Source organism: Uranotaenia lowii, chromosome 1 (genome assembly GCF_029784155.1).
Source record: "Uranotaenia lowii strain MFRU-FL chromosome 1, ASM2978415v1, whole genome shotgun sequence".
In the NCBI taxonomy this organism is placed as follows: domain Eukaryota; kingdom Metazoa; phylum Arthropoda; class Insecta; order Diptera; family Culicidae; genus Uranotaenia; species Uranotaenia lowii.
Window position 1 is genome coordinate 107,951,497 of NC_073691.1, and position 25,646 is coordinate 107,977,142.

General features: G+C 41.1%; 1 protein-coding gene and 1 long non-coding RNA gene across 2 annotated transcripts in view; one reads left to right on the forward strand and one right to left on the reverse strand.

Moving 5' to 3' along the window:
• The window catches only part of LOC129757123 (uncharacterized), a 111,594-nt gene that overhangs the window by 30,816 nt on the left and 55,132 nt on the right, over positions 1 to 25,646 (forward strand). The window lies entirely within an intron of this gene.
• Positions 1,114 to 2,728, reverse strand: LOC129757133 (uncharacterized). The gene is made up of 3 exons (XR_008739628.1): positions 2,622 to 2,728; positions 1,318 to 1,429; positions 1,114 to 1,256 (listed from the first exon to the last, which is right to left on the reverse strand). It is a non-coding gene; the product is annotated as an uncharacterized LOC129757133 (long non-coding RNA).

Here is a 25,646-nt window from a genome sequence, read left to right on the forward strand (position 1 = left end):
GTTTGTGGGCAGGCTAAGCAAGTCGGGGCTTTCTGCAATTCTATTCTTACATCTGGCAGGATTCCATCTGTGGATTTTGCTGCGGAATGCATCCGAAGTAAGCTGTTGTTTTCTGAAAAATAAACATGAGAACGGAAAAACATCATCAATTGATCTTTCTTAGTAATCAATTTCATTCATGCAATGAATTGATTGATCTTAATTTACGTTTTACTAACCTTAAATTAAGGTTGCCAGAATTTTTTCCACTCCCATCCGGGCCTAGCAATTCCGGGCATTTTTTCAAAAAAAACCTGGCGAAATCCGGGCATGGATTTCAATTTTTCAAATCCAAAAACCGGGCAAAAACCGGGCAAAATTTAGGTGTTATTATATATAATAGCAAAGAAAAACTGCAAAAAAATGAAATTAATATTTTATTAATGTAATTGCAGACCTCCAAAATCTTTTTGGAACACTTAAATATTTAAAAGTTTATAAAAGTAAATCAGCTAAATTCCTTGAAACAACCGTTGAAAATTTTCATACCGTTAATCGATTTTGCTGAAACTTACACAAAAACTTTGATTTTATTTTGCTTCCTTTGTGAAAATTGTGAAAAAATCCGGGCAATATCCGGACTTTTTTCACGATATCCGGGCAACCGGGCCGGACCGGACTTTCTCGAAATTTTGCATCAAATATCCGGGCAAACCCGGATAAAACCGGGCAATCTGGCAAGCTTACCTTAAATCATTATTTTGAACCATTCAATTTGGAGAAGGCAATTCGCAGGAACAATCAGCAAACGACCGAAGACTTTGTTGACAACCATGTGTGCTGTACCTGCTACTTCATGTAAATATTCTTGAAAGAGCATTCAATATTAGAACCGCGTGAGATTCGCATGCGATTTGCATGTAAATCTCCTCGCAAATACAAAGATGCTATACTCTTTTTCATATTTTTTCCAGCGATGGTTGCTTTACGTGTAATGTAAGATTACATTTTTCTAACTGTGTAGGGTTAAATCGATGATGCGCTGTAGATGTCTTTTTCTGGTGCCTGCGTGGCAGAAAAGAAACGGTCAATACCAGCTTTTGTTAACCAGTACATTTTTTATACTTACGTTATATCTATATGTTTTCGAAGCAGCGTGATCTTCAGTATGTGTTCGCTGCATTTGCCTTTGAAGAACGCAGTTTTACCAGTGATTCTAAGAGCGCCGCACAGCAATCCAAAATCTTTCAATGGTCTTCGTCCATTGTATTGAAATTCTATATGAATATGAAAAAACAAAATTACCACCGGTGATTAAAATATTGATAAGCATCTCACCTTCTATGGATATCCTTATCCAGGGTTGTTATAAAAGTGTTTACCTAGTTACCCAAAGCTCTAATAAATGTAATTAAGGAAAATTGATTGAAAATTCTGCCACGCGAGGGACCTACAAATAAAGAAAGCAAATGGTTAATTACAGTTAAACATCATATTCGAAACATGTATGGTAAAAAAATAATTATTAAAAAAAACAAAATTTTCAAAATAATGTTAGGAATTCTTTTACAATTCCTTATCATAATCATCACGATTAATTCAGTGATACATTTTTCTGTGTGCAGACATAAAATAAAGAACTTGAGTTTGGATTAGAAACGTAGAAAAAGGAAAATGGATTTAAATCCTGCTTAAACAGGCTGTTGCTTTATGTAATTCAGAATATAACTAAGTTTTTCAAATATATCAAATATCAGAACGTAAATTAGTAAATCTGTTCAATTGTTTTAATTGAAGCATTCAAAAATACGAGTTCTTTATTGTGACCATTTAAAATATCCTTAAAATATTTTTAATCTCACTTAAACAACATTTCTCGAAACTAGTGAACCTGTATATAAGAGAAGTGACATCTGAAACACAAAATTCCAATCGAGCAAAAGAACTGACAAAATCGATTCCAATCGATTCGAGCATTTTGTCGCAGAGCTTTTACCTTTCTTATTGAAAACTCAACCAAGGAAGGTATTGTGATTGTTGTTATAGTTCAAACAGATAATTTTTTAGCTGGTGATATGAATTTATGATTAGGTGCAATTTTTGTCAATGCTTTGGTGAATCGTGGTTCTGGTTAGAAAACTAACTGATGATTAACGAAATTCAAGTCATTCATACCGTTTATCGCGATCCTTCGGGCATCGAGTTCAATGTTGTTTTGTTGGATTGAAGGAGCGTTCACTTTAGAGCTTGGGGTGAGAGAACGGTTGCCATGGACCGAGTGAATTTTAGGAATTATGTTCGTCAAGTTATGTCGTGAGACGGAATACTATGTAAATAAATAAAAATAAATCACTTTAGAGCTTGAACATTGAGCCAGAAAACAGTGCTGGGGATTTTTTTGTCCAAGATTTCGGCGATGTTGCCAAATATTTTATTTAAAGAGGGATCAGATGTCGCTTCTCTTATATGAAGGTTCACTACTCGAAACAGTGTTTTTGGAGCTTTTGCCGTTTTCAAAATTCGATACCGAAATTTAAATACCACCTTTTTTATTATTAGGATTCTATTTAAGAAAGATAATTGGTATAAGCTAAAGTACAGAAATTAACTGAACTAAGTAGAAATGTTTTTCAATTTCTTACCTGGAATATTTCAATAACTGGTGATGTAACCGGTATGATCCAAGAATCCGTCTTCTCCCGTCGTCCGTGCTTTTTAATCGGCTCGATAAGAACGAAGGCTGAGTTCAAACTGCCCTGGAGGAAGCGTCTGTTCAAAATATGTTACGATGATGTCCATGAAAGCATCCAGCCCAAAAGGTACTTTCGAAAAAACTCTATGCCATGTTCCAGATTGAAGAACGGTGTGTAGCCAAGGTAGATCACGAGCACAAACAACTCCTGAAAGTCGTATTAAGGTTTTATTCTAACATATTTATTTAACTAAATTAATGGATGGAATCGAATCAGTGGAAAAGAAATTCTTACCTGCCAAAATCATCAGATCCGGAAGACACCAGCACATTTCGATCAATTTTCACCGTCTTTCCCGTGACCTCATCCGATGACCTCATCAGACAGTTTCCACTCGTAAGTTAGATTGAAACCCGACTTCTTCCTCAGAAAGCCCCGGTGTTGTTTTCCGTTTTGTTTACATCTGTTTTTCTCTCTTCGGCGCGACGGCGTCTCCGTCCGCGGCGCAGAAAAGCTGTCAGAATTTGAGCGATACTATTTTCACGTCTTCTCGGGGTCTTGATTAACATGAATGAACATTTCCATACAAATCGGAATTTTTTATTCAAGTTTCTAAAACTGTTTGCGTATCTTTCGTAACGAACTTTTGAAATCTGCCACTTTTAAGTTTAACTTCGCGAGAACTACTATGAAGAATTTTTGCAAAAGGCTTTGATAAGTATCTCAAATATCAAAGTTTAAATAAAACAAGTCCAAAAAAGTAGATTTTCAAACAACTGCTGAATCACATATTTGAAAAACGCTATATTACGTCAGTTAAACGTGTGAAAGTTGGTCAATCTTTGATACGAAATATGAATAAATGGCATGAAATCAAATAACATCGCGTTTAAAGGTTGAAGTGACAGTGAGCACTTAGCTAATTTAATAGAACTATTAACGGTAATGTGTATCAACTCCATAACATTTTACAACGGTGACCAAAAAAGGCACTCAGCTCGATCATTTTATGCTAACCTGATATTCCTTGATTTTTATTTTCAAGCTCCTTGAATTTGTGAATGTTGGCAACCCTACTCTCAGTACTGAATCTTTAATATGTGATTCTATTTTATCAAGTGATCCTATCCATGGAAAATGGATTAAATTTTTCGGTCCGCACCTTCAAAGGAATTTAACGCAGCTGTGTTATAAAACAATAAAGATGACTTTCCATCATTTTTTAGATAAGCTTTTATTAACACTTTTGTATTCATAAATATCTTGTAAGATGACAAAGTTATAATCAAAACAAACTAGTTAGTGTCGTGAATTTCCCATTCCATTTTTCGGAACACGAATCGAAACACTTTATTGAACACCCACAAACTTTTCGGCACAGAATAAAAACACGACTTTTCTCGTCAACAACCTTTTACTAACTGCTTTATTGTCCGTTTTTTTTCCAGCTTCAGTCGTTAATGAACTTTATTGGTTTCTCGTTCTGCTCGCCGTTATTTTGACGTAGAATTACGTCTTACGGCAACTCTATAGGGGGGTAAATTGAAATTCGCGAACGGATCTCGCGTCACAAAAAACGTCTCTTTAACGGACATCTTTTCCGTACATCATTTTGGGTCGGCTATGTGTTGGTACACCAATACTAATAAAGCGCAAATACAAATTGGTGCGGAAGACACTCAAGCGAAAAAAACCTCGATCGTCGACCCAAACTGCACTAGATCCGAAGTTATAAAAGGGCAAAGATTACGCAGTTACGGTTTCATTTAAATTTTGGCATTTTCCCGTGTGGTCGGACAGACATTCATCCCTAGAGTAGTTGATGTACCTACACTGCCGGCCAAAAGCTTGAAAACAATTTTTGGTGGACATATATCAGCAAATATATGATACATTGCATATCTTTTCATCGTATGAATTTGGCAAAAGTTTCATACTAAGCCCAACAGTTGATGACAAAGCTATAGGTGATACAAATTTCAGACATTTTTTAGTCTTTGTAAAAATTATCGAGAAATAATCAATCTTTACTTGAAGTTTTAATGAAGCAGATTTTTTTTATACTAAATAACCAACAAATAAGCTTAACAGATTAGCGAAACATTGCTTGAAATCAGGGATAAAGATGAAATAAAGTTGCAAATTTTTGAAGACCTATAACAAACTTTTGGCCGATACATCATACTGCGGGGTGATCCCAAACTTTTAAACGATAACTTACACTGATGGACAAAAGTACTCGACACATGCTAACTCATCGCATCTACATTAATTCTAAAATGTTTGTGATATTTGCATTTTTTTATGTGAATAGATTCTAGGAAATGTTTTCTATCTAAGGGTTTAAAATATCCTATACTCAACTTTTCTTCCATAAGAAGTATAGACTATGTAAAAACGACGAACATTTCATCAAAACACTAAAAGTTTCAAATGTTAATGTCCATCAGTGTAGGTAGCAATTTTGATAATTGAAGTACGTAAGTAAGTAAATTATTATTTTAATCACTGCAAGCTATAGTTCCTACATCTTCCCTCTCCTCTACTCTAACTAAAAATATGATACAAAAACATGTTCTTGAATTTCTCAGGTTTTCTGATGTTACGAGTTGGCCGATTTGATGAATTTCCTTGAACTTCTACCATAGGATCAGCATTGGTGTTACCATCTTCAGTCGAAAAATGTTGTCCACCTTCCTCGTTATCAGTAACATGTTCCTGTTCGTCTATTTGGATAGGTTGCTCATTGTTATCTCCTGAATAATCGAAACCTGGAAATAAATATAACAATATTCGCATTCTAAGTGAATCGATCATATTCTCTGTCAAGATTTTGTAATACTACCGATCGAGGAATCATCTTCAGAGTCATAGTCAATAACAGCCGGAGGCACTACTTTGACGTCTTGAACGTTTCTTTCGTATTGCACGCCTCTATCGCTTCTGATAACAACCTTGGCCCCAATACGCTTCAAAACAATATACGTTTCTTTGGAAAAAGTTGGGTCTGACTTACACTTCTTGGGGACCAACATCATTACTGTATCGCCTTCTTTTATCCCTGATTCAGTAGCTCCTCTACGAGAATCTGCGTAACTTTTGCTCACTAGCTTTGATACAGCATCGCGATCGCGAATCTCTTGAAGGTCGATCTTATTTTCCTTAATATCCCACATACATGGGAATACACCACGATATTGCCAACCAACTAGTAACTCGAATGGAGTGATTCCTAGTCTGGCATGTGGTTTTCTGGTATTATGAACATGGACATATTCAAATGAAGCATTTTTCCAAGGTCGTCCTTCATTTTTAGCTGCAGCTAAAGCTTTTAAAACTCCTTGATTCTGTCTTTCTACGGAGCCATTTGACTGTGGACATAGTGGGATCGATTGTCTCACCTTCACTCCCTTACTTTGCCAAAACTCTATGAACTCGTCGCTTTGGAACGGGGGCCATTATCGCTCTGAAGGATGAGCGGCAGACCCCATCGATGAAAAATCTCGGTAAGTGCACGATTTGTAGACTTCGCATCAGTTTGTCTTATTTCTACAGCACATAAAAACCGCGAGTAGGTATCAACTAGCATTAACAATTCTCCGTAACCAAACCCTTTTACGGATAAGAAGTCCACTTGTAGTATTTCCCACGGTCCTTCTGGAAAATCACGGCTAGACAAGGGTATCGGCGGATTTTTGCGAGACAGTATCAAGCAAGTTTTACAGTTTTTCACATAGACTTCGTTAGCTTTGTTCATATTGGGTCACCAAAAGTAATCGCGCATTACTTTTGGTGACCCAATATAGCACTGCTGCCTATATGGCCCTGGTGAGCTGATTTCAAAGCGATTGTGTGCAGTTTTTTTTGGGAGTACAATTTTATCGTTTCTCAATAATGTAGCGCCAACAGTACGGAATTCTTTCGAATGAGCTTGGAAATGTACCAGATTTGGTGGCCATCTTCCGGAAATCCTAGCTTTTTTTATTTCGTTGAAGGTTTCATCTGATTCTGATGCCATTTCGATGTCTTGCCAGGAAATATCCATAGTGCCGGAGTTAATTGAATACAGTAGATGTTTATCACTTGTCTCGTCAAAGGGTTCGTCAACCTGTGTCCTATCAAACAATCTAGAAGGGCATCGGCAACATTCAAATGGCCTGGAACATGTTTTATTTCAAAATTGCAAGACCGTAGCCTAAGCGACCAGGTTTCCGCTCGCGAAATGGATCTTTAATTTATTTTGTGTGACTGACCAAATATAAATTCATTCGCTTCTGAGTCGGTTCTGACCGTGAAGAATTTTCCTGTTAAGTAATATGCGAAGCGTTCTATTCCCCATACAACAGCGAGTGACTCTCTTTGGGTTTGGGGATACTTCATTTCAACCTCCGATAATGCTTTGGATGCACAGGAGATTATGCGGGGAATATTTTTATCGTTGAATTGAACTAGAACGGCTCCTAATCCCGAAGGTGAGGCGTCAACGAAAAGTTCTGTTCTATGCGATTCCATGAAGTACCCCAAGCGCACTATTTCTTGCAGTGCCTGATTTTTGAGGAAATTGAACTCGTATTCTTCTGCGGAAGTCCAATAAAAACGATCGGACTTGGCTAGACGCCTAAGTTTTTCAGTTTTGTCTGCACGATGTAGAATAAACCTTTCTGTAAAATTTACAAGTCCCAGAAAGCTCTTGACCTCTTGTTGTGTCTCGGGTCTGCGAAATTGTTTCACCGCTTTCAGTTTTTCATCTTCTACTTTCATCCCATCTTTGGACAACACGAAACCTAGGAATTTTACCGATTCCTGCCCAAATACGCATTTGGACATATTAATACGGACGTTGTTGTTTTTTAAACGTTGAAGGGCTTCTTTAAGGTTTTCGTCATGTTCACCCTTAGATGTACCATAGATGAGGATATCATCCAAATAGTTTCGGGTACCCTTACAATCAGCAAGAACAATCGTTGGAAGAATTTCTTGGAAAACGTCAGGCGCATTACAAAGTCCGAACGGCAACCTCACGAATCGAAACCCCCCCCCCCCCCCCCCCACTCCCAGCGAAAAAATTGGTGCGATGTCTAGAGTTGCTATGTAATTCTACGTGAAAGAAAGCGCTGGTAAGATCAATTGTCGAGAACCAAGACGCTCCATTCAGATCTACCAAAATCGATTCTAGAGTGGGCATTTTAAAAGGTGTGCGTAGAATGCATTTGTTTGGTCCCCTTAGGTCGACAACCAATCTTATATCTGATTTTCCTTTCGGGACCACAAGGAGAGAGGAACAAAATGATTTGTCCATATCTTCAGTAACTTCTTCAATAATTCCTGACGAAAGAAGATCCTCAAGTCGACGAGATGTTTCTTGTTTGAACGCTGGTGGAATACTTGTAAAAACATTTCTTGTTGGGGGCAGACTTCTATCATATGAAAGTTGAACTGGTGGAACGTTAAACTTAGGAAATATTTCTGAAGACACTGCACATATTTCTCCCGGAAATTCTTTAGAGGCTTCAACATTTCCTCCAGCTCCTAATATTGGGACTTGCAAACCCAATTGCAGAACGCTATACCTCAGGGCTGTACTTCGTCCTAACAGAGCCCTGCCATTAGAAACCGCATAAAACTTTTCCCTGAATTTTGGACGATCATGAGATATAGTTAATTCTGCTATAAATGATGCAATTACAGGTATTTCATTGGGTGAAGCGTATGCTTTAAGAGGTACGTCTGAACCCATTGCCATAGAAAATAATGCTTCTCTGGAATCGCTATGGTTCATAAGAAACTTCAAGTTTGAATCGCTGATTGTATTAACTTCAGCCCCGGAATCAATCAAGAAAGTTATAGGTACCCCAGCAATATAACCAGTTATTAATTCTTCGTTCTTTTCGGGCGAACAGCTACCAATAGGAGCAACCAAAGATGCAACGTTCTGAAACGTATAATTTAAAAAAACTATTGGAAGAAAACTTCTTTTTATTTCAACAAATTCCAAACTCAACGAAATATTGATCAAATATTAAAATTTATGAAAAGAAAAAAATTATGACAAATGAAAGTTTAAGATTGGAAAATTCATTCTGCACTTACATCATCTTCAGTTATTTTCTCATTTTCAAACATCGATATAGCCGCAATTTTAGGGATTTTAGTAGATGGCTCACCAGTCTTGTTGGAATTCATTTTAGAATATCTTGAACAAGCACGCTCAAGATCTAGCTCGTTGCAGTTTCTACAGAACTTGGATTGTGCAGAGCACTCGTGAGCTTCATGAAACTGACTAGTGCACCTCCAGCAAGCTTGATTTGCAGTAAAACCTTGGGACGATTCTCGTGACGACCAATTCAGCCTGTTATTGGAGCCTCGTTCATATTTCAAAGAACGTGTGTAACCGCTGTCCGCATTACTTCGATAATTAAAGGGAATTCTTGTAACTGATCGCATTCCTCCTCTGCCATAACGATTTCCACCTCGATAACTACCCCGATAACCACCTCTGTTACTTCCGAATACTGATTGTAGTGCCTGTTGCGTGACTGCTGCTACTTCTACCTGTTGTGCCTGCTGATTATGCTTCGAGTAGATATTTTCGTACATCTTCTCTACCTCAATTGAGCGAACTTTATCCAACAGATCAATGTAGCTTCCTCCCTTCCTTAAAATTTGTCTAGTGACCTCTCTAACTTTAGGATTTTTTTGCATGAAATTGGATAACGTCGGAAACACTATCCATACACGATTTTCGTCGAAATCGCAAACTTTGGCTGCCTCTACGACGCGTTTCACATATTTAATATCCGGTTCATCTTTATGTTGTGTCATAGTACGTAGCTTTTCACGTTGCATGAAAGCATATTCCCGAGAACCGAAATAGCTACATAAACGATGCATCGCATTAGAATATGGATTAGTTGTGATATCAGGAGAGTTAAGCTGCGTTTTCGTGTTCTCCAACACGTCCAACAGCTTTTGACCAGCCCTTATACGGAAAACGTTAATTTTTGTGAATTCGTCACATATACCAGTCAAAAGCATTGAAGATTCCAAATGATCTTTCCATTGTTGAAAGGTCTTTTTATCGATTTCTCCATCATCAGTGACCGGTTTACATTCCGGAACACTTAAAGAAGCAAAGGACAGATTATTTATAGAGGGTGATAAGGAGAATGAAGCTTCATTCAATTAGTGCCCCTGAAATTCCTCCCGCATTGTTGAATGTTTCTGTCCGGAAGATATTCCATACGATTCAAGAATCATTTTGTTCTGACGACGAGCTTTTTTAAGTTTCAAGAGCAACGCATCATTGTGTGCCTTTTCTTCTTCCAATGCCTTTTTTAATACATGAACTTTGGATTTAGACTTTTTCTTAAGTCCCCTGTTTGGAAAGAAACAATAAAATACATTCCGTTTGTAAATTTTCAAAAAAAAAAAATATTAGGTACTGTATTTTTCGAGAAACATATATAAAGCCACTCAAGGCTTGCAACAAACCAACAGTTGCTAATTGTCTGATATTTTGCCACTCGAGGCTTTTATTCATGATAAGCAATCAATCAGCAATAGAATATTTATATGCCACTCGAGGCTCTTAGCAAACGTTTTTTTTTGCCAATTTTAATTTCGTAATATAATTTCGCCATACTAATTTTCAATAATTTTGATATTTTTCAAAGTTGTTCATGCCACTCGAGGCTTGTATCAAAGCTTATAGAAGTATTTGAAATCTATATTTTTTGTTGAAGAATTATTTTAATTTTACATGGTGCCACTCGAGGCTTACAGCAAAACACAAGGATGCTATTGTTTTGAAATCAGCCTTAACGTAAGATTTTCCCTTTTTTTTTAAGAAAACATTATTTCATTAGGTGCCACTCGAGGCTTTTAGCGAAATATGCTACCAATGTATATATTAATAAAATTATTTAGCCACTCGAGGCCTTTTTTTATTTCAGTGACTTTTTAAATTTTCAAATGTTTTTTTACATTTTCAAGAAAAAAAATATGTTATCTGGTGCCACTCGAGGCCTTCAGCAAAAGAATGCTGCCGTAAAGAATATTCTGTTATAATTTCGCTCATTGATGTTGTTGCTCATTGCATTGTCTTTTTATAAATTTTTAGATAGAAAGTTTTTTAATCTTTTGGTTCCTTTAAAAGTTGTTTCATGCCACTCGAGGCTTTTTTTAAATTTTATTAGGTGCCACTCGAGGCTTACAACATAACAAAATGATGCTGTGAAACTACTTAGAAAAAATTTAATTTGGTGCCACTTGAGGCTTTCAGCAAAGTGCTGTTGTAAGTATTCAATTTATTATATTATTTTGCCACTCGAGGCCTTTCTCATTTGTGTTAATTTTTTCATGCCACTCGAGGCTAGCAATGCTAAAGAATGCCATTATTTTAAATTTTACTTGTGCCACTCGAGGCTTACAGCAAAACACAAAGATGCTGTTGTTTTGAAATCAGCCTTAACGTAAGATTTTCTTTTTTTTTTATGAAAACATTATTTCATTAGGTGCCACTCGAGGCTTTTAGTGAAATATGCTCTCAATAAATGTATATTTTAATTAAATTATTTTTGCCACTCCAGGCCTTTTTTTTGTTTCAGTGAATTTTTAAATTTTTAAATGTTTTTTTTCATTTTCAAAAAAAAAAAAATTTTATCCGGTGTCACTCGAGACGTAGCAAAAGAATGCTGCCGTTATGTCTTTTTAAAAATTTTCGTGATAGATTTGTTTTCAATCTTTTGGTTCATTTAAAAATTGTTTCATGCCACTTGAGGCTTTTTTAAATTTTATTTGGTGCCACTCGAGGCTTACAACATAACAAAATGATGCTGTGAAACTACTTAAAAAAATTATTTTATTTGGTGCCACTCGAGGCTTTCAGCAAAGTGCTGTCGTAAGTATTAAATTTATTCTATTATTTTGCTACTCCAGGCTTTTTCATTTGTGTTAATTTTTCATGCCACTCGAGGCTAGCAAAGCTAAAGAATGCCAAATATTGCTTTAAAAATTCTTTAATTTTTTTTTATTAGGTAATTATGTGCCACTCGAGGCTTACAAGCTGAAGAATGCTTTTAATTTCAGTATTTCTCGCTCCAGCGTTTTATTCACTTTAGTTCAATTTTATCGGGTGCCACTCGAGGCTCTCAGCAATAAAATGCTGTCATTCTGAAACATTCTATTTTTTTTAGCAATTGTTGCTGATTGGAAAATCTATTTCTGCATTTTTGCATATATCTTTGATTCAACATTTTTTTTTACTTTAATGTTCTTCCGTGCCTCTCGAGGCTATAGCAAAGCTCACGGATGCTATTGCTTTTAACATTCACTTAAAAGTTTGTTTCATTTTTATGTTAAAAATTAATTTAAAGTTTTATTTGGTGCCACTCAAGGCTTACAACCAAACACCAGAAAGCTGTGAAATTGTTTTAAAAAAATATTCAGTTTGATGCCACTCGAGGCTACAAGCAAACCATTATGATATAATTTGAAACCCAATATCTTTTTTATTTATTGTTGATCACACATATTTCATTTAATTTCCAGGTACATTTTTGTTTTTTTTAAAGATTTATTTTCATAAATATTTAATAATATTTTTCCGTGCCACTCGAGGCTATCCCAAAAGCTAAAGCACTGCCTATCATATCCGCTTCAGCGTTTTATGAATTTTAATACAGTCGAGAAACGCTTTTAGAATCCGTCATCGCGTTTGACAAAATTTCGTTTATTTCTTGATCCGTCTCACTGTTCTCGCAACAAGAAAAAAATTCGTCATCCGTGATCCATTGTTCCTGATCATTGTTCTCGCAACAAGAACTCTCAAAAAATATTTCAAATTTTCATGTGATTTCTTGATCCGTTTCACTGTTCTCGCAACAAGAAATCAACTCAATAAATAACAAAGCTGTTTTAATTTTCTAATGCATCATACTTAAAATTCCAGAAAATAATTTCGTCTTCTTTTTTTTTGGATTTTTACTATCATATTGCATACTATTAAAATAGAGAGGCATTTGATTTGATCCAAAAATAACGAATATTTTAGTGCTGAGTATCCGCCATCTTGTCTGCCGTTCAAAATTTTCAATATTCGTCTTGCAAAAAAACACACCACGAAATCGTATAAAATTGATTTACTCTTGTATTAAAATCCCACAACTGTCACAGATAGATAAAATTACATACATGTCGTTGCTTATTTTATTCCTAAGGAAAATAAACATGCAGGGAAATCGCCATCTTGAATGTATCAGTACAATTTTCGTAACTTCAAGGCATAAGGGCAGCAAAATGGCCATCTTGTTCATACCAATGCAACTCAAAAAATAACAAGGACACTAACTATTTCAGACAAATTTATTTCCACTTTTCACTGAACATGTACTTACTTGGGAGCATCAGGTCCGCCACCGATGCTTGCGCCATTGTCGTGAATTTCCCATTCCATTTTTCGGAACACGTATCGAAACACTTTATGGAACACCCACAAACTTTTCGGCACAGAATAAAAACACGATTTTTCTCGTCAACAACCTTTACTAACTGCTTTATTGTCCGTTTTTTCCGTTTTTTTGCCAACATTTTTTTTTCAAAAATCAGGGAACTGGCGAAATAAAATTCAGGCAAAATCAGGCAACGTTAAAGTAACGGAAATTTCGGTCAAAGTGATGAACTTTTTTTTTTTTGGTCATCGCTACACATTTTTACTCTAATATGTGTTGTGAGCCTAGTTGCTTTTGAATAATTCTACTGCATCAAGCAATCGAAAGATTCATCGGTGGCTGCACTCGATTATCCCAATAGTAAGCCTTAAACCATGGTTTAATAGATTGGACCTGAGTCGAGATTTTATTCGTATATTTTCCCGTCTCATGTCCAATCATTATTCCTTAGACGCGGTACTCTATCGTTTGAATATTGCTAGCAGCAATTTGTGTAGTTGCGGCCAAGGTTACCACGACATCGAGCATATTGTTTGGTCGTGCGAGGTCCATCTTGTCGCTAGAACGAATTTGATAGACTCCCTTCGGGCCCGAGGAAAACCACCCTATGTTCCAGTGAGAGATATGCTGGGTGTGATAGTCTTGGATTACATGTTCGAAGTATACCTTTTCCTAAAAGCTATTGATCTTCGTCTATAATTTCTTTTTATCTTCATATTTCCCTATCTATCTTCTTTTTTCTTTAAAAGTGAACTAGATATAAGCACACAATTGTAATCAAACAAAACGAGTTTGGCTCCTTAAAGCCTAAAGGTATGAGCCGTTTCAAATAAAGAATTTACAAAAAAAAAAAAATCGAAAGATTCCATTGAAATGCTTTTTTTAAATAAGAATTAACGAGAACCTTTCGATTGCTTTGATTCAGCCACTTTTTCACTTCAGCTATAGTACCTACTCCTGTTCCATACTACCCATTTTTCATGACATTCGCAAAAATCAGGCAAAATCAGGCATATTTTCAAAAATCAGGGAAATTCAATAGCTTATCAGGTTGTCAGGCAGAGCCTCGAAAAATCAGGCAATGCCTGAAAAATCAGGCACATTGGCATCTCTGCGTAAATGAGTCCCTTATCTACCAGTGCAACCAGATTCATTTACTTTTTGTTTTTCAAACTTTTTTTACTTTTTTTTTTAAATAATTTTTTTAATCACTGCAAGCTATAGTTCCTACAGTTAGTATTTGCTTTGATGATTTATCTTAAACACCCTAGAATGATTATTGAAAACTCAAATAAAATTTGGGCACCACTTCCTTTCGAATACGTCTTAGAAGGAAACGAAACGAGCACGAAGGCACCAACAACAACTCCAACATGCTCTTACTTTTGTAGTACGGCGCGCCGAGCGTTATAGGTCGATTCACGCACTGCCTGGCCTCACTGTTTTTGACATTTCGTGATTCCTGTTTTGATTCCATATTTTCCAATTCTACACGCTGAGGAAGAAAAGCAAACATTTGGGTCGTCATTTTATTATCATTTACACGTTTTTAGCAAAAGTTCTCAGCTCAATTTTGGGATAAAAAAACTAAAAAGAAAATTAGATGATTTAAGTATCCTACCTAACCTACCTAAGGGTCCAGCGCCGATTGACCGGCGCATAGGGCTGAGATAAAAGATCTCCACTGCTGGCGATCCGAAGCCAGCGTCTTCACTTGCTGCCAGCCAAGGTTCTCGTCAACTGTGTGGATTTCAGCGGCTAGACTTCGCCGCCACGAGCTTTTGGGCCTGCCTCTTCTTCGATGCCCATCTGGATTCCAGTCAAGCGCCTCTCTGCAAATCTCGTTTACAACTCTTCGCAGCGTGTGCCCAATCCATCTCCACTTACGTTCCCGAATCTCGATTTCTAGCGCCTTTTGATGACACCGGCGATGAAGTTCAACGTTTGAGATCAAGTTGCCAGGCCACCAAGCGCGGATGATGTTCCGCAGGCAGTGATTCACAAAAACTTGCAGTTTTCGCGTCGTCACCGCATATGTGCACCAAGTTTCACACCCGTACAGCAATACGGATTTGACGTTTGAGTTGAAGATTCGGATCTTAGTTCGTAGAGAGATCTGGCGTGACCGCCAGATGTTTCGGAGACTCGCAAACGCAAATCGGGCTTTTCTGATCCGGGTTTCGATGTCCTTCTTGGTACCAACATCAGGCGTAATCTGGCTACCAAGATACTGGAAGCACTCCACTGTCTCAACCTGTTGTCCAGCTACCACGAAATTGGAACGATTTTCTGCATTGATTTCCATCGACTTGGTCTTTCCGACATTGATTTTGAGACCTGCTGCCTTGGAGCTTTCGGTGAGGTCGTCGAGTTTGCTCTGCATGTCTTGTTGTGTTTGGGCGAGCAAAACAGTATCGTCTGCCAGGTCAAGGTCGTTCAGTTGCTCCATGGTTGAAGGATTCCACAGCAATCCTCGGTTTGGTCTACAGTCAATCGATCCAGTTAAGATCTCATCCATTACGATGAGAAAAAGCAGCGGTGACAAAATACATCCTTGTCTCACTCCAGCAGTTACCGGGATTGGTTCGGACAAGACACCGTCGTGCAAGACCTTGCACGAAAATGCCTCGTACTGTGCTTCGATGAGATGGACTAGTTTCTCTGGGACCCCTCGTCGTCTAAGAGCAGCCCAGATGTTTTCGTGGTTCAGTCGGTCAAATGTTTTTTTTCAAAATCAACGAACACCATGTGACAGGATGTTCGTGGTCGATGCCACAAAATAAAAATAACAAAATAGCAAACATTTTGTGGGCAACTTCAACATTGTTGCATTTTAGGTAGAACCCATTTTATTTTCCCCCCATAAAATTTTAGATTTTTAGCGACTTACGTATGCTGGTCTTTCGCCACCCACGGAGACTTCTTCGGATGATGAGTCATGCTTCGTGTTGCCAGCACAGACTTGCGCCGCCTCTTCTACGATGTGAATTGCCTGTCCCGGTCTGTGCGACACGCTTCGGATGACCTCACCCGTGCCGCACCCAGCGCTCGATGTGTTCGCTGACTGGCTTGCTGATTTCCCACTTCGTTTGCGCAAACCGATCTTGCGAAATGGCCTCCTTTGTTGCTGTCGCTCTATGTGCGGGACTTGTTGTTTGGTTGATACGGTTCGGATGGACCTCCTCGCACCACACCGCTCGTTTCCTGGCTCCTCGCCAGAGTTTGCGCAAAGCTGTTGCGCCGCTAGTATGCCGGACCACAATTCCGGACCGAATTTCCTTAATTTTTCGCGCCTGCTTGCGCTTCGCTGATCGCTTCGCGTCGAACAATTCTGTCGAACAATGCTCACAATCTTGCAGGTCGTGACTGAAAAAGCACCTTGCTGGTGACTTGTCATCAGCGCCAAAAGGAATGCTGAGACCAGGCGAATTCCCGGAACTGCTGCACAATGGGCTAGAGACCGATAGGTGTGCCCTCCGGTTGATGGAGAAGGCGAATGTGAGCCGCTATGCAAGAGGCTCCTCCTTCCGGATGATGACAAATGTTCGCTGGGGAAAAAACGTGTGAGTGGAAACTTGATTTCCAATCCCAGATGAAATGGCCTCTTTCTCCTTCGGTTGTTCCCGGATAATGTTACGAAAACGATCAGGATCGATTAGTGATCCGATATTCCACCAGATGGCGTTCCTGACGGGTGCCAAGATTCCACCAATGTTCCACAAATGCTTGTCGAAATGTTGCGATGATACGACGAGAAAATGACGGCAATGGCTTTCCCCAAATGGGTTACAAATCGTTGCCAAATCGCCGCACCAATGAGTTTCCACGAGGTGGCGTGAAGGGTGATGTTTAGGATGAAGCAACGAATCAAACGAAAAAGAAAAAAAGGGGTCCTGGGGAGACAAAATCTCTTGTCAGGCGCGAGCTAGTTTGGCATTGATTTTGCTAGTACTTACAGTTGAAGCTGACCCCTTTTGGAGGATGTCTTTTTCTTTCTTGGCCCTTTTTCGCCTCTGTGGAGGTCGGTTCCTGCCAACCAGCGGATCGACTCTAGAAGAGGCAAAAAGCACTGTGACATAAATGTCTTTCGTCCAGGCTGTTAGGATGCAGCGCTTACCTGTCGGTTTCTTGTGTTCTATGTCCGTTCCCGTCGTTTCACGGTTTGGCAAGGACAAGATTTGGCCGACCCCTTTGGTGGAACTTATCTCTTCGTGCTCTGGATTGTTGTTTTATTGTGGACTTGTCCACTCCCGGCTTGAAAACAGCCGGCTCTTGGCGACCAATTGACGGAACAACGACTGCCTCGTTGCGTGTGCCCCGAATCGGTTCCTGCCGACCGGTTGGCGGAACGTAGCTGATTGATTCGCAGGAAATAACTTTTTTCGGGTAGCGACGTTCAACGCAATGGCGCACGAAGCGTTCACTCGCGAACTTTTGCACTTTTGCGCGGTTTTCCGGAAATACTTTTTGTCGTGTTGACAATTCAAACAGTGATGCCAACTTTTCGGTGCCAATTTGTCATTGACTTTTTTCCAGACCAGGTTGTTCCATGGCGGGCAAATTGTTCCGTTATTATTTTTTCCAGTGTTTTAACGTTTTGATGATTGCAAATATAAATTATTTGCTTATTTCGTGTACGCATGCTGTAAATCATTTATGAGGGAATGGGTTTAAAATAAAAATGTTTGCTGATGCGCTCATATCGTATCATAAATATAACAGATAAGATTAAATGTAACAACCAGCAGAAGAGAGTCCTGGAATTCGTTGATTTGTTCCAGTATTATTCGTAGCGTTGTGATGTGGTCCACACATGATCGTCCGGATCGGAATCCAGCTTGTTGCCGTCGGAGTGTAGCGTCGATTTTCTCCTGGATCCTGTTCAGGATCACTTTGCAGAGTACTTTAAGGGTTGTACAGATCAAAGTTATGCCACGCCAGTTACCGCACTCTGTTAGGTCTCCTTTCTTTGGGACCTTTACTAGGATACCCTGCATCCAGTCGGCCGGGAATGTTGCAGTATCCCAAATGTCAGCGAAAAGACGGTGCAACATTTGTGCTGACAAGGCAGGGTCGGCTTTGAGCATTTCAGCAGGAATGCAATCGATTCCAGGCGCTTTGTTGGATTTCATGTCCTTGATTGCCGCTTCTATTTCAGCCAGCGAGGGCGCTTCCGAGTTGACGCCATTAATGCGACTTACTTTGGGCGCCTCGAGCTGCGGGTTCTGTTGGCCATTGCTATTTGTAACTCGGAAAAGTTGATCAAAATGCTCAGTCCAACGCTTGAGCTGATCTGTTCGATCTGTCAGCAGCTGACCTGCTCGGGTTTTCAGCGGCATTCTTGCATTAGTCCTTGCACCACTAAGGCGGCGAGAAATATCATATAATAATCGGATATCTCCAATGGCGGCGGCTCTTTCTCCCTCTTCGGCTAGGGAGTTTGTTCAGGCTCTCTTGTCTCGTCTACAAGCTCGTTTAACTGCATTTTCCAGCTCCGCATATCGTAAGCGGGCGGCTGCTTTGGCTGACCCGGTACATGCCTGCTCAATTCCGACTTTCGCCTTTCTCCGATGATCGATCATGCTCCAGGTTTTATCCGACATCCATTCACTTCGTCTTCCACAAACTTTACCGAGAGTACCATGGCTCGTCGTGATAAAGGCATTCTTGATTCCACACCACTGTTCTTCGGCTGTTCCGTCTGTCGGCAGCTCCGAGGCTCGGGATTCTAGCTGTTCAACGTATGCCCTTTTCACCTCTCTAACCGGCGGACGTCGTATCGACACCCGACTTTCTCCTCGCGCCGTTGGACACGCGCAACTCTCAGTCGTATCTCGCGGTGATGGTCAGATGCAATGTCTGCGCTTCGTTTGTTGCGGACATCAAGAAGGCTCCTTCTCCATTTTCGACTGATGCAGATGTGGTCAATTTGATTTTCTGTTCGGCCATCTCGGGATACCCAAGTGACCTTATGTGCTGGTCGATGGGGGAAGAGCGATCCACCGATCACCATGTTGTTGTTGCCACAAAATTCTACAAACAGCTCTCCGTTTTCGCTCATCTGTCCTAGACCATGGCGCCCCATGATGCGCTCAAAGTCCTGATTATCGGAGCCAATCTTTGCGTTGAAGTCGTCTAAGTGAATTTGAATGTCACCCTTCGGAATTCTCTCAACCACGCTGTTCAGTTGACTGTAAAACTGCTCTTTCTCCTGCAAATCGGCAACGTCAGTTGGCGCATAACACTGGACCATTGTAAGGTTTCTAACCCGTGTTCTGAATCTGGCTACGATTATTCTTTCGTTTATCGGTTCCCATCTTATGAGGGCCGCATGGGCCTGCGGGCTTAACAGGAAACCAACTCCTCGTTCCCGAGTAGCATGTTCTCCTCGTATGCCAGAGTAAAGCAGTACTTGCCCGGACTGTGTCTTGTGTTCTCCAGTGTTAGGCCAACGGACTTCGCTCAGTCCCAATATCTCTAGCTTGAGGCGGCTAGCTTCTCTAGCAAGTTGAGCCAGCTTTCCTGGCTGGGCAAGGGTCAAAACATTCCAAGTTCCAATTCTAGTCCGTGTTTTCATGCTAAAAGTCGTTGCCAAAGTTCCAATTCGGTCATTTCTTCTCTCAGTTTCTGTAACAATACAAGATATCAGGAGCAGTAGGTTGTTAGCCTAAAGTCCCTATCCCGCGATGGGGCTGCCATCTTGGACTTTGCTGGCGGGAGCCGCATTTCATAAATTCAGCCGCTCGCTGCGAGACAGACGCTGTTTGAGCCACCCCTGACCTGGAGAACAGACGCTCGGTTGTTGTTGCACGCCGCCCCTGACCTGGAACTCGGAAGCGCCCTCGCTGGCTGAAATAGAAGCGGCAATCAAGGACATGAAATCCAACAAAGCGCCTGGAATCGATTGCATTCCTGCTGAAATGCTCAAAGCCTACCCTGCCTTGTCAGCACAAATGTTGCACCGTCTTTTTGCTGACATTTGGGATACTGCAACATTCCCGGCCGACTGGATGCAGGGTATCCTAGTAAAGGTCCCAAAGAAAGGAAACCTAACAGAGTGCGGTAACTGGCGTGGCATAACTTTGATCTGTACAACCCTTAAAGTACTCTGCAAAGTGATCCTGAACAGGATCCAGGAGAAAATCGACGCTACACTCCGACGGCAACAAGCTGGATTCCGATCCGGACGATCATGTGTGGACCCCATCACAACGCTACGAATAATACTGGAACAAATCAACGAATTCCAGGACTCTCTTCTGCTGGTGTTCGTTGATTTCGAAAAAGCATTTGACCGACTAAACCACGAAAACATCTGGGCTGCTCTTAGACGACGAGGGGTCCCCGAGAAACTAGTCCATCTCATCGAAGCACAGTACGAGGCATTTTCGTGCAAAGTCTTGCACGACGGTGTCTTGTTCGAACCAATCCCGGTAACTGCTGGAGTGAGACAAGGATGTATTTTGTCACCGCTGCTTTTTCTCATCGTAATGGATGAGATCTTGACTGGATCGATTGACTGTAGACCAAACCGAGGATTGCCGTGGAATCCTTCAACCATGGAGCAACTGAACGACCTTGACCTGGCAGACGATATTGTTTTGCTCGCCCAAACACATCAAGACATGCAGAGCAAACTTGACGACCTCACCGAAAGCTCCAAGGCAGCAGGTCTCAAAATCGACGTCGGAAAGACCAAGTCGATGGAAATCAATACAGAAAATCGTTCCAATTTCGTGGTAGCTGAACAACAGGTTGAGACAGTGGAGTGCTTCTAGTATCTTGGTAGCCAGATTACGCCTGATGGTGGTACCAAGAAGGGCATCGAAACCCGGATCAGAAAAGCCCGATTTGCGTTTGCGAGTCTCCGAAACATCTGGCGGTCACGCCAGATCTCTCTACGAACTAAGATCCGAATCTTCAACTCAAACGTCAAATCCGTATTGCTGTACGGGTGTGAAACTTGGTGCACATATGCGGTGACGACGCGAAAACTGCAAGTTTTTGTGAATCGCTGCCTGCGGAACATCATCCGCGCTTGGTGGCCTGGCAACTGGATCTCAAACGTAGAACTTCATCGCCGGTGTCATCAAAAGGCGCTAGAAATCGAGATTCGGGAACGTAAGTGGAGATGGATTGGGCACACGCTGCGAAGAGATGAAAACGAGATTTGCAGAGAGGCGCTTGACTGGAATCCAGATGGGCATCGAAGAAGAGGCAGGCCCAAAAGCTCGTGGCGGCGAAGTCTATCCGCTGAAATCCGCACAGTTGACGAGAACCTTGGCTGGCAGCAAGTGAAGACGCTGGCTCCGGATCGCCAGCAGTGGAGATCTTTTATCTCAGCCCTATGCGCCGGTCAATTGGCGCTGGACCCTTAGGTAGGAAGGTAGGCCCCTGACCTGGGGAACAGACGCGTGCGGCCACCTTCTCAGTCTGCATGCGACCAAAGCATCCACCGGGGTTGGGTACCCGATCTCCGCTTAGGTTACTTGCATCCCAGCCGGTACCACGGGGAGGTAGAGATAGGAGTTGTGAATAAGAGGTGATATGACCACTATGGGGTCTCGTGTTGCACATTATCCACCGTTTACCAGCCAATCAAATAATGAAAAATAAGTATCAAATAATGAAAAATCAATCATTTTGTTTGTTAATCCAGCTGAAATCCAGCTGGAATAAATGGACTTTAGCTTAAAAGTTAAACCACTGACCACTGACTGGACACACGATTTCGATTTTTGGTGCTGCTCGAAACTTAACGAAAATGTCGATACCAGTAAAATTTTCATGCTGCCGCGCAATGGATGCTTCTAGCCAAAAACTGAGAGGAATTTTGTACTATAAGTCTCATGTCAGTGTGATTAGTGGTTAAACAAACTGACGTTATTTTTATTTCTCGAAAATATCATATCGTAAAAATTCATAATAGTGAAGCCTTTTCTTTCGGAATATTTTCCGGAGAATTTTTTATATTATATTCTTCTGTCCCTGAATAGTGTTGTCGTATAAGTATGTGCATTTGTTTTACAGCTTCCGGTCAAAATAACACAAGAAATTTCCGGACAATCGATTCGGCACATTCGAATTCTTTAGAAGTTTCCACATTTGGACATTTGATGGGATTTTTTGTTTCATGTAGACGCACTTTCCCAGAATATTCAATGCAAAGTGGGTTGGTCCAGAACAAATTTGTTGAAGAAGGGTTTTGAAAACATGTTGAAACATTTTAATAAACATACCTCCTTTTCGAATTTTTATACGAATTTTCAACTTTCTGTTCATTTTCAAAGAGATAAACATGAGAAACCAAAAAATGCGCTAAATTTAATTCACAAAATGGAACTTGGTTTTTTGCTATCCTTAAACTGAGTTTTGAGTAAAATTTCTTGACCATGCAGCTACAAGAAAAATTTCGCCGCACCCCATTTCTCGTTCGTAAAATTTTGTAAACAGGACACGCGAACTGTCACCACAGAAGGGAGAATATGTCATCGTGAATCGACCCATGCGGATAGCCATGTACATACGCTACGCACGCACACACGCTTCGATGGCTGAACGGCAACTGGGTCGGTGGTTCTTCGGCCTATCATTTTCTTCCTCCATGGATTCGGTTCGGTCGGTCTTAGGTTAGTGGAACGAATCCAACCGCACAAGAACGAGTCCACGTAGTCCACCGTTCTGTATCTTTCAACTTGCAAGTTTGCAAACGTACATCGCCGCGCTGCAAGCAAGCAACTTGCAGACTGTAGCTATCTTTGAAAATGATTCTTTCTGTTCGGTTCAAGGGATTTTATCTTCGGGCTTGCAAGTTTGCAAGTGATCCTAACTTCGGAGAATCTTTTGAACTTTTCGGAACGTGCAGTCATCAGTTGACTTTAACTTGCAGACACGTTCTACGTTCTGCACGTAAGTGGTAAAGAATCAGTTTGCAACTTTGCAAGATGATTTTTTCGGAGCTGACGTCCGGCTGTTAGAATCGGCACTGCATGTTACATGACGGGATCTCTTTGCACCTCTGATAACAATCGAAAAGAAATATTACCAGTCCTTCTTGTGCCGAGTCTGCCAGACTGCGCCATCATGGGCATGAACTTCTGGCAAACGTTCGGAGTCAAAGCGGTATGCTGTTCAATGATTACTGATGAGCAAGGATTGGAAGCAGAGCCAATGAAGGAACTATCGGTAGAACAACGCCAGATACTGAATAAGACAATCAAGCTATTCGCGAAAGCCGAGGAGGGGAAATTGGGAAGAACGGAGCTTTATGAACACCGTATAGATGTGGGCAACGCCACGCCACGGAAGCAGCGATATTACCCAATGTCTCAATATGTCCTGGAGAAGGTTAACCGCGAAGTAGACAGGATGATCTCTTTGGATGTGATCGAGGAGGCAGTTTTTTTCGCCATAGAACAACCCACTTGTGACAGTTAAGAAGAAAAACGGGAGTTACCGCGTCTGCTTGGATGCAAGGCATCTTAATTCCATTATGGTCAACGAGGGCTACCCAATCCCACAAATTTCTTCGATCATCAACAATTAAGGAGGCTGTTCTTTCATATCGTCTATAGATCTCAAAGATGCTTTTTGGCAAATGCCGCTTCACAAGCAATCGAGGCCACTAACGGCATTCACTGTACCTTCCGAGGGCACTTTCAATTCAAGGTGGTCCTTTTTGGGCTCTGCACGGCCAGCCAAGGTCTGGCGAGGATCATGACTCACTTGTTTGCGGACATGGGACCGTACGTTTTCCATTATTTGGACGACATCATCATATGTTCTAAATCGTTTCAGTTCTCAAGGAGGTCGCGGTCAGACTACATCGAGCTAAGCTCACTATTTCGGCCGAGAAGTCCAAGTTTTGTAGGCAGCAGATCAAATATCTTGGATATATTCTCAGCGAAGAAGGAAGGAGGTGGAAGGTGGACGACGAGAAAGTAGAGTGTGTTGTCAAATTCCCCGCACCAACAACCAGGAAGGAAGGTCAACGGTTTCTGGGAAAGTGTGGGTGGTACCGTCGTTTCATCTCCGATTTCTCCCGTATTGCCGCTCCCATCACCGAGCTTTCGAAAACCAAAACGAAGTTTCGTTGGACAGCAGCAGCCGAGGAAACTTTTCTCAAACTCAAGTCGGCCCTAGTAACAGCTTCAGTCTTAGCCATGCCGGACTATACGAAGCCATTTTCTATCTCTTGCGATGCCAGCGATATGGCAATTGGAGCCGTGTTGACGCAGATAATCAACGGAGGCGAACACCCAATCTGCTACTTTTCACAAAAACTTTCTTCATCGGAAAGGAAGTACACCGTAACTGAGAAGGAACGCCTGGCTGTAATACGAGCGATTGAAAAGTTCCGTGGATATTTACGTCGAAGGAGTACATTTCGTGGTTTACTGTGATCATTCCGCCCTCAGCTACCTGAAATCTCTGAAGAATCCAACGGCCCTGATGAGCAGGTGGTTGTTGAGGCTCAACGCGTTCGATTTCGAGATACGATGCAGGAAAGGCAGTTGTAATATCGTTCCAGACGCACTATCCAGGATAGTTTGTTCATGGGTCTTCTCAATCACGCAGGTACACGATCCGTGGTACAAAAACCTTCGCAAGCAGGTGCAGAATCAAGGCGGAAAATATCCGGACTTCCGAATAGCAAACGAAGAACTCTACAAGAATTGTCAGGTCAAAGACGAGACGGGAGTCATCAGTCATCGATGGAAGAAGATCGTTCCAGAGGAAGAGCGAGCAGAATTGATCCGTCGTTTTCACGATTCGCCTTCAGCCGCGCACTTAGGTTTCTACAAAACATGGCACAAACTTCAACAACACTATTATTGGCCGAAAATGCAGGACACCGTCGCTCGTTACGTGAAGGCTTGCGCAACGTGCAAAGCTAGCAAAGCTCCTAACAAGCAATTGATGCCGAAGATGGGGAAGCTCAAGCCAGCAAAGGTGCCGTGGGAGTTAATATCCATCGATTTCGTCGGACCACTCGCCAGATCCAAGAAGGACAACACAGTTCTTCTGGTCATCGTCGACTGGATTACCAAATACGTCGTTGCCCACCCGATGCGAGCAGCCGATTCAACCAAGATGGTCGATTTTTTCGAGGAAAAGGTATTCCAGGCCGAGGATAGTACTGTCAGATAACGGGAAGCAGTTCGAGTCACAAGTCTTTCGAGCGCTGCTTAGCCGTCACAACATCATCCACATGAAGACAGCATTCTACGCTCCACAGGTCAATAACGCCGAGCGTGTGAACAGAGTTCTCATCACGTGTATTCGCTCTTTGTTGGAGGGAGATCACCGCGAATAGGACAACAACCTGGCAGCCATCACCACCGCCATTAAAAGTGCGAAGCATGAATCCACAGGGGTAAGCCCTCATTTCCGCTACCCAAGGTAGTCAACAAATTTATCGTCGATGCAAAACACGTCTATCGTCACCACCACCACCATCTGCCATGCTCGACGACTCCGGAAGAAGGCGCCGTCTGAAGGAGATCATTCGCAGCAGCAGCAGCAG